This window comes from Penaeus chinensis, chromosome 18, assembly GCF_019202785.1.
Source record: "Penaeus chinensis breed Huanghai No. 1 chromosome 18, ASM1920278v2, whole genome shotgun sequence".
Classification (NCBI taxonomy): Eukaryota; Metazoa; Arthropoda; class Malacostraca; order Decapoda; family Penaeidae; genus Penaeus; species Penaeus chinensis.
The window spans coordinates 7,944,720-7,955,723 of NC_061836.1; the positions used below are offsets into that span (position 1 = coordinate 7,944,720).

An 11,004-nucleotide genomic window follows, 5' to 3' on the forward strand; every position below is an offset into this window, starting at 1 on the left:
AGTCTCCCATTTGGTCTACCGTGATATGTGTAATTACTAAGATCCGATCTTTAATAATATGTCCGCAATAGCTTAATTTCCCGCGGTATCGCAATGGCCATTCCTTTCGGTCAAAAAAAAAAAGGTATTTCCAACCGACATTTTCGTTCGATTTGAATACTGATCATCCGACTCAATTCTAAGAAACCTTAAGTTGTCATTAACATACATTATCCCATATATATACATAAATACATTTATATATATATTTTTATATATACATATATATATAAATATATATATATTCCGGAAATGACGTCTATATTCTATCACAGATCAGAAAATAAATAGCTCTTGTGTGACAAAGCCTTGGTTGAGGACAGGAAATCGTTATAAAAATATATAAATGGTAAATCTCCAGGAAAACAAAAGCTTGATGTGACGGTGCATCTCCAAAAGGAAAATAAAGTGCACACATATGCAGGCATGTGTGTACCTACTTACAAGCATACATGTATATATGGATAGACATACATAAATGCATATATATATATATATATATATATATATATATATATGAATGTAAGTATGCATGCATGTATGTATCTATATCATGTCACTTATAAATACCCTCAAAAAAGAAAAGGGAAAAAACAAAGGCACATAAACTAATTCTTTCAAAAGTATTTTGTTTTATATGATAAAAGATGGAACAGTAAATGTAAACGCTAAAAAAATACAAGGAAATAACCAAGAGAGTAAACCTTCCACGTAAAATCTAAATTGCTTTAGAAGATTATGTGCTATTTTGGCCGCAACTTTTGACATAAAGACCCGAACTTAGACGGGGCATCGCGCCCGTCTTCATCCCGGCGACTTTTTGTAAGGCTCCTCTCTCTCTCTCTCTCTCTCTCTCTCTCTCTCTCTCTCTCTCTCTCTCTCTCTCTCTCTCTCTCTCTCTCTCTCTCTCTCTCTCTCTCTCTCTCTCTCTCTCTCTCTCTCTCTCTCTCTCTCTCTCTCTCCCCCAACCTTCGAGTGATAGACTGTCCTTCCCTTTGTGATAGACAGCTACTCACCCTCACAAGATTGACGTCCTCTACAACAACCCTATCCTCTATCTCTCTCTCTCTGTATGTCAACCCATCATTCACGAATCCCCTCAGGTTCCACACCCTGCCTGGCCCCCCCCTTTGAAACCCTCTCTCCACTTTGCCAGAGGAGCCACCACCTCCTCCTCGACGCCCAAGTCTTCCAGTGCATTAAGTCATCGTTCTTCACCTCCCCCCTCCACCTCCACCTCCACTTCCTCCGCCCCTTAGATCGGTCCTTGTGTTCAAAAACCTGTTGTTCTTCAGGGATGGGCGTGAGTTATATCCTTCCCCCGCGTGCTGGTCTGTCACTCCCTTCAATCTTAATGAATAAAGTCTTAATGCTTTTTTTCCTTATTGTTTGCATGCAACACAATAGCTTCTTTGGCATGAATTAAGCCTACTGTTCATTGAATTGTCCCATTGTGTTTCTCCGCTCATAATTCACTCCCTCAGCATCTAAAGCTTTACGGAACAAAACTATCATTGCACAAAGAAGCGAGAAAAAAATAATAATTATCAAAGACTCCGGAGCAAAGGCCAGATTCGAAACAATTAGATCATCGCCAGAACAGAACAGCCTCAAGAGCCCATTGACATGCATTGTCTTTCTCCTCATGCGTTGCTGAGAAAGAACTTCCCCACCGGGTTGCTTGACACAAAGAAGTGTTCCAAGATTACACAAAAAAAGGGACAATAAGAAGGGAAAATTATAAAATAAAAGAAAATAAATACACAACACACTGAGATAACAAAAGCGGTTCTGATGACGCCACGTTAAGTGTTAAGAGACCCATTTGTTTGTATTGGTAATAAAAGGACCTGGAGAAGAGAGAAGACTTTTTCTTATCAGACTGGCAGAGACTGACGGCTGTCATGGCAGCGAGGGCAACAGAATGGTAGGGAAATCACCAAGGACAATTTTCCTAGATACTAAATACAACTAGACTGTAATATACGTGCATATGGCCTGACTGGAATTTTCTGGATAAATTTCATTTCACTGAATTTAACCTGAGCACTTGCTTTTAAAACGAGTTAAAATACTGCCATTATAAAACTGCCATATATATAAATTATAATTCAAATTCATATTTAATATGAGTTATGAAGCCTAATATACAGCTATTCACTTCCTTATGATTTAGTTTTCCTGCAATACAAATCCTAACTCTGTCTTTGTGAAGAGACTTTTCACAGCCACTAAATAAAAATAATAATGACATAAAACGAAAAAAAAAAATCACAAGCACATTTAACACGATACAAAGAAGCACACTAAACAAAGCATAGAGTGCAGCTGTCAAACACTAACAACACTCGCAACAACCACAATGGTGTTACATACAACTTCTGCACAACAAAGGGATGCTTGTAATTATAAGCACAATTCCGCATGTCGCAGACGAATGAAATTTATCAACATTCAGAACACTGATCTTAACGAAACGCTACTTATGTTTTCACATCTGAGTATTGCACTATCAACAGCGAACATTTGTCAACACCTGTTCCCAACAGCGGAGCACAGGTGTTTCGTGTACACATCTGTCTTACTCGACCACGCTATAGTATTTTCAATTCTAACACACCATCAAGAATCACGGATGTACTGTAATTGTGTACTGAAAAATACACAGTACATAGATTTTGATTAGATGATTTGCTCTTAGCCTTGAACTACTACTTTCGACTCGGTTCCTCGAAACTCTAAACATTTTCCTTGCGACTCCTTTCATAATTGCGATCGACACTTTTCCCTAACCTGCTGCTGACAAATCTCTGATATTTCCTCTAGGACTGCAAAGAACAACACTCGCGGCACAGACTGTTTCTAAGTAACAACACGCCAGCGATAAATGAACTATCGTCACATGCTTCTTCCTCTCCGCCACGGAAAATATCCAAGCCATCTTTTTTTACTTCCGTTTTTTTTTTTTAAGTTTTTGACAAAGACTTGTTTTTTCCCCTTGCGATGAGGGGAAAATCTACCAGCTAGCTCAAGTAGACCTCCCCACGCCTTCTCCCCAACTGCCATCATAAAAGTGGAAAAATAGGGAAGACTCGCCTAATTAAATGAATGCATGTTTTCCTCAACAACTTTTCCATTACATAAAATGAAACGGGCCAGTAGGAAATTCTCATTCTGTAGTCTGCAGTAAGCTTCACTCCATTAGCTAATTACCGAGTGGACCCGCTCTTAACCCGTTTACATGAGGATAGAGGAGAGAGGGAGAGTGAAAGAGAGGGAGAGGAGGAGGGAGGGAAAGGAAGGAAGGAGGGAAGAGGTGTCTATCATTTCTGGAACTAAGTCCCAAAAAATCCCACATCGACTTTCAAGACTGACAAGTTCGGTGAAGACACGCCACGGAAATAAGTAAAAAAGAAAATATCATATTTCCTTCCTAATTTCCTTACGAACCCATACGAACGACGGACCTAAAGCCAAATAACGGAAAAAAAAAGTAAAGTACTAAGACCGGCATTACGAAGAGAAAAAAATCTTTGACCTAGCGAAGGATACTGTGCGCCAAAAAGTAAAGTCCGTAGACTGGCGCTGGGAGATGACTGGCTAACCTATCGCGGTTTCCGGTGTAGGAGAGTTCTCCCTTCGCCCAAGACTTTTGTGCTTTTCTCAAACGCCGCACTGGAGCATCTCGGCTAAAAACAAGTCGGGGGATTTGTCCAGATGGGAAGTGTTGTCCCCCGCAGGATGGCACCGGCGCTCCGACCCGATCGTCATTTTTGGGGACTTTGCATTTTTTCTCGCCCGACGTTGGCGCGAGAGAACTACTGTGAAATGAAGACTAAAACTCCATTTTATTTCCTGGAGATTTTGCAGAGCGTATTTATTTACTCATGGTCAGGAGGTCGGTATCACTAATGTAAACTGCACTTTCACATGTACAAATTAAGAACAATTAATCACCGCTGTGTCAAAACAACCGGACACTGACATTCGTCCCGGGTCCTCATTACCATAAAGTTTTTGATCACTGAAATTTATCCTTATTTGTGAAATATAATTTGAAAAAGAGCGAGGAAACTGCAAGGCGAGTGAAAACATGGAAATATTGAGACTTGCATTTTTTCAACGGTTCAGATGATGTGAATTCGTATCACTGAGCTGACTATCGGCGAGGACTGAGTCGAGATTTGCACAAGTCCCAAAAAATTACATTTTCGCTTCCAAACATGAGTCGTCGGCACACGGAGGCCTGAAGAGCCACCGGATGTTGTTGGCACTAGGGCACCAGTGGCGGACGCCCTCCACGCCCGACTCGACACGCACCAGCGCCGCACTAGAGTACACACACAAAACACACGGATACATACACCCTCGCTGCTGACAAGTGCCTAACTGAGTCAAAGTGCAAAGTGTCACTGGCTGCCTTACCTGTGGTCCACATCGTCCCTGGCCTGGCCGTGCCTCATACTCAAGCCGAGGCTGGGCTGGGTACGTGAGTGCACGCCCCTCTCACAAAGTTCCTGTCTCGCGTCTTGTCTTCTCTTGTTCTGATGGTATGTGCGTGGCCTCGCCCCCGTGCCCGGCCGTGCCACTGGGTAGGCTGCACGTGCCTGGCCCGTCACTAGCACCATGCGCCACAGCACCACACTGTGCGGCAACAACCACCACTCCACATGCACAAGTATCACTGGCGTGGCACCTCCGCGGCCGCCACCCACCGTCTGCACATAGTAATGACGCCTCGGCGAGAATTAGTAGGTAAATGTGGCGGCGAGTATGCGCGGGCTGGCCCACCACCGCCACCTCCCCGTGGGGGGGGCGCCCATATGGAAATGAGAGGCGCAGGGGGGAAGCGCGCCCCGCGACACCACACAACTCCTCAGCCAACACTGAGCACACAGCTGCCGCCTCGCTCTCCCACACGGCCGACCACTGCTCGCGCTACTCCTACGTAACTTCACACTAGCCGCTACACCTCTACTCTACAGTCTTCCAGACACGTTCCTCAGCGAGCACCGAGCGCGGACTGTCATGCGGCCGCTCCGAGTAACTGCGGCGGACTGGAGGCGGCGGACCCGCTCCGACCCCGCTGCTAATTACCGCCGCCTCGACCAATGAGCGGCCGCCGCCCACCCCTGGCCCCGCCCCCCGCGCCGCCCAGCCACGCCCCCCTCCGCGGTATGCAAACGAGGCTCTTAGCGGCGGCGACCATCACACCGTCGCCGCCGCTGCCACTGTCGCCCCAGAAGCCACGGCCGCCACCAGCGCCGGCCGGACCACCCAGGCACCGCCGCCCCACCAGCGCCTCGCACCGGACTTTACGGCATCATAAATCCCCACTCCTCCAGGGGCAACAGGCGCCGCGGCGGCCACCTCACGCCCTCGCCAACACCTCCTGCAACACCTTCTCCTGGCCGGCCGCGTGCCGCCACCAGCCCTCGTGGCCACACTGCTTGCCCAGCACCCGGGCCATATTTCTCCGTTCTCCTCCCCATTTCTCTTCTCCACGCTCCGTAGAAGGGAGATGGACGGAGGAGGCGAGGGAGGGAGAGGAAGGTGCAGACCTGTGCTTGAAAGAGTGTTTGCTTTTATTTGTTTTGGCGGTTTCTCCCGTTTGGTTTATTTACACCAACTTTTTGGCGATGGGAGACTTTGTTTCATCCAGATTCACGGCACAGATTTGACAAAGAGCGACGGAAACATCGCAATAAGTGCAACCGATTTCCTTTATGTTTTAATCTTTATTATCCATAGTCAATCATCATCATTTTATAGACATTCCACACTGCATGGGTTATTTGCGTTTTTTCCCCATAGCACGCTAAAGATTGATATACTCCCATGTCTAAAACAAACATTAACATAAGGAAATGTAATTAAGAAATTAACATATAATAACATTAACCACAGGTTACCTCTCTCATCACCCAATGACAAACCGACCACAAAGTGAACATATTTTACAATATCTCGCGCTTTTGGGTTATAATACTTAAACAGAAAACAGTACTTAAGAACACGATATACTTTTCATTTATTGTTTTACTTATTTTTGTAAACACTATTACACAGTTAAAAAAGAACAAAGCCCGTGACAGTTTATACATTACACAATTTCCGGACACATAGGTGAAAATATACCTATATACGTAGCCTATATATTTATATACATGTTAACAAACTGTGGCTTAACATTTGCAATCAAAATTTAATAATCTTTTTTATGAATTACAGAAAGTTGATGTTACAATAAAGACTATATAAATAAATACTGCAGGATACCATGTAACTAACTCTTTCAAGTGTTCGGTATATATCGCTCTGTTCTGCCGTACTTAATAAAATTTTATGTATTATGGACTCAATTTTTTTTTTACTCACATAACACTGTATTTCATTTTGGTTTATTTTTTGACTTAGGTTTTTATTTGAACGCAGTTATTTCACAATTCTAATTTCTGCATTATGTTGCATCATTTCTGCGTATATTTTGTGCGTGCCTTTTTATACAAAATTCGGTAATTTATATAAATGATAAATATTAACCTACTGGTTATACTTTAATTATAAGCTATTTATTATTTTTGTTATTATTAATAATATTATCATTAATATTATCATTATTATTATTTATACTACTACTACTAATATTATCATCATTATAATTATTATTATTATCTTCATCATTATCTTTTCTGAAATGATTTTTTTTTTTATAATTCTTTATAGTATTATTATTGTATTTTTACCGTCGCTATTTACTTCAAAATAATTGACGTCATCTGTTGTCACTACTAATATTTAGAGGATAATGGCGATAAAGATAATAGTAATAATATTACTAATGATAATAAAAATAATAACATCATTATTAATATTATTATCATTATAATCATTTTTAGTATGACTACTACTACTAATGATGATGATAATAACAATATTAATAATGATGATAATAATAACAGTAATAATAAGAAGAAACAATGATAACGATAATATTAATAATAAAATGATAACGATAAGGCTACAGCTACTGATACGAATGACGATAATAATTTTCAACAATATTCAAACTCTTCCTTCAATCAATTTGCTTTTGTTTGCATTATATCATAATTGATCATTAATAACACTAATAGCAACATCAGCATTTTTAGTAATATTAAGCTTGTTTTGGTAATGCCTCAAATTGTATAGGTAATAGTGAAAGTTGACATGTATTTGTCATAATGTCATTGTTTTTGTTCGGTACTGTTATTATTATGACATCTATCAATATTACCGTGACAATCATTTCGTCTTATCACTTTGATTAACAGAATCTAATATTATTACACTAGTAATAATGACAATGATATTTATTTTCATGATAATAATAATGATGAGGGCGACACTACTACTGCTACTACTACTACTACTACTACTACTAACAATAATAATAATAACAGTAATAATATTAATAATACTAATAATAACAATGATGATGATGGGGATGATAATGATAATGACATAATAATCTACTATTACTCCTACTACTACAACTACTACTACTAATAATAATACCAATAAAATTAAATAATAAAAACAAATACAACAATAACAAACTAATAACATAAAGAACGCAAGAAAATTACACCACCAGGAGTATTTTCAGTAACAGAGGCAGTAGCTCTAACAGCTGCAGCAATGTTTTTTTTATTTTTTAGTGAAAAATGTAACATTCAAAAATCGTATACAGAGAGTGTTTATAAATTCGGTTAAGTGGTGATGCTAATGGAAACGATGGTGATATTATTGAAAATAGAAGAGAGTCATATTATTAGAATATTATTTGTGTTAATAATGGTACAGATGATGGTGATAATATAACTAGTGAAAATTATGATAATAATAGCAATAATAATAATAATAATAATAATAATAATAATAATAATAATAATAATAATAATAATAACAACAATAATAGAAATAAATATAATAACAATGATGATGATAATAATAACGATAATAATATTCTTATCATTAACGGACAGAGTATTATGAACAACAAATATAACAATGATGCTCATCATCACAAAGCCGCCACAATGACGATAATAATATTGATAATAATTATCGTCACTATCATTATGTGTAAAATTCCTTTATCAAGAGAGTGATGTTATGTGAATAGTAATAGTAAATATGATAATGGTGACAATTATATAATAATAAAGCCTTAAAACAATAATAATAGTAATATAATAATAATAAAAATAATAATAATAATAATAATAATAATAATAATAATAACAGTGATCTAGTGATAATGGTGATGATGAAAATACTATTACTTCTACTACTACTAATACAGGTAATAATAATATCGATAATGCTAATATTAATAATAACAATAACAGTAATAATAATAATAACAATAACGATAACAATAATAACCATAATAATAAAAGAGATGATAACAATAACACCAACGATATTAATAATAAATAATAATAATAATAATAAGAAGAAGAAATATAAAATCAACAACAATTATAGTAATAATAACAACAATACTATTCAAGAAATTCTATGAACAAATATACTACTATTATTGATAAAACCTTAACAAATTACTTATAGATATCACTATCACACAGTAGTAACCAACAAAACTATTATCAAAATCGTTTGATATAATTAACATCATGAGAATTATCGTCATTATTCTTTTTACTAATGTGTAAATGAATAATAATATCTATCCCTATGTATCTATGTATAATATCTATCTACATATCTATTCGATTACAAATAAAATTACGTTTAAAAAGTTACTTGAAAAAAAAAAAAAAATGATACTATCACTACCTAAAAAGCCATTTCTAGAAAATAAGCATTTCTTTAATCGTACATCACCTTTGTTTTTTTTCAACAATATTTCATAGGATACATTACATAACATTGCATATTAATTGCGAATAAATCATCACATCGTTATTACAGGATTATCAACGGTGATATCATTATTATACTGTCGCTGGCAACGCTGTTATTGTCCTTTTAAAACCAGGATTTCCATCACAAATGTTATCGTCACGTGTTAATAAAAATAGCATTAGCATTTTTATTCCCCAATTATTCCAACCGGATACTGTTATCAACAGCACTGTAGTTTACATATAAGCGATCATTCCAATGTTATTCGAATATGATAATGATAACACAATAATGCTTATAACAGAAACTATTATTATTATCATATCTAGGGTGATAATAATAATAACAATAATAATAATAATAATAATAATAATAATAATAATAATAACGATAATAATAACAATGTCAATAATGATAACAATAATGCTGACAATCAAAGCAACAACAAGAATGATAACGATAATAATAATAATGATGATAGTGATAAAGATGATAATAATAATAATAATAATAATAATAATAATAAAAGTAATAACAACAGTAATAATTGTAATAATAATAATAATAAACCATAATAATGGTAACAACAACAACAACAAAAATAATAATGAAAATAAAACCGGCAGAACTTAGGACGGAAAATCTAAAGAAACAAAAAGACTTCACCTGCTCTTCCCTTACCCCTCCCCCCCCCCTCCTCCTCTTTTCTCATCTTCCCCTTTCCTTCTCTCTTTTCCCTTCCCCTCTCTTGCACTCTGTGGTATTTATTTATTCTTTAAAGCATGTTTTAATTTTCTGTTTTTATTGACGGAAATTACCTTGGAGAAAAAATGATAATTCAATAATAATAATATAAATATCAATAATAGTAATAATAATAAAATTAGAATAATAACAATAATAATAGTTATATAAATAATGATAATAATTATGATGATCATAGTAATATAATAATGATATTGATAATAATAATAATAATAATAATAATAGTAATAATAATAGTATAATAATAATAATAATAATAATAATAATAACAATAAGAGTAATCATTATACTAATAATAACAATAAAAAGTACCAACATAATAATAATAATAGTAATAGTAATATTAAGAAGAACAATACGAATACTACAATTAAAAACGATAATTAAAATAACTATACTAATACTACTAATAATAACAAAAACAATACTACTGCTAATGACAATATGATGATAATAACAACATCAATTTTAATGATACTAATAACAACAATAACAACATCAATTATAATGATACTAACAACAATAACAATATCAAGTACAATAATAACAATACATATAAAAAAACAATATTCACATCATCTACATTTCCATTTATTTCGTTTTCCGTTTTCTATTTTTCGGATATATGAGAGAGAGAGAGAGAGAGAGAGAGAGAGAGAGAGAGAGAGAGAGAGAGAGAGAGAGAGAGAGAGAGAGAGAGAGAGAGAGAGAGAGAGAGAGAGAGAGAGAGAGAGAGAGAGAGAGAGAGAGACTCGCTCAATCCATATCGATTACTTGGCGGTCTACACGAGTCGCACTAAAGATAGTAAAGGCGAGGCTTCCCACTTTCTTGAAGAAATTTCGGAAATACAAGAAAACGAAGATTAGAATTTTGACGAAAACAAGAATTTCTTCCGTTTTCTTCGCTCGTCCGCTTTTAAAAAAATAAATTTTGTTGTTATTAATGTTTGCGCAATGATATATATGTATTTTTTTTTGTGTGTGGTACGAAAATGAAGCTAAAATAAAATATAACAGAGGAATCGAATAAGAGTTTTATAAAGCATGAATATTCATAGCATTCGCTGATTTAGGATCCTTAGAAAGTCGCTAAGAAGTGACAGGCAGTCGGAGCAAGATACACTGCAAATCGCCGTGCGGGATGCAATTTTTTTTTTGATTCCTTCTTTTTCCTCTCTTCTTCTTATTCTTTCTTTTCTTTTCTTAAGGTTTTGTCTATTTGCTTCTATCTCATAAGGAAGCTCTGGTGTCGACAGAGCCACCGTCGCTAACGAAATCACAACA

At 36.2% G+C, this 11,004-nt stretch overlaps 1 protein-coding gene across 5 annotated transcripts in view; it reads right to left on the minus strand.

Annotated features, from left to right (window-relative positions):
- Window positions 1–5,101, minus strand: part of LOC125034510 (zinc finger homeobox protein 3-like) — a 50,963-nt gene extending 45,862 nt beyond the window's left edge. For all 5 annotated transcript variants that reach the window (XM_047626346.1, XM_047626343.1, XM_047626341.1 and 2 more), the window contains exon 1: window positions 4,465–5,101. The gene's annotated coding sequence lies outside the window, so the exon portion shown is untranslated. The remainder of the gene's footprint in view (window positions 1–4,464) is intronic.
- Window positions 5,102–11,004: the final 5,903 nt, after the last annotated feature.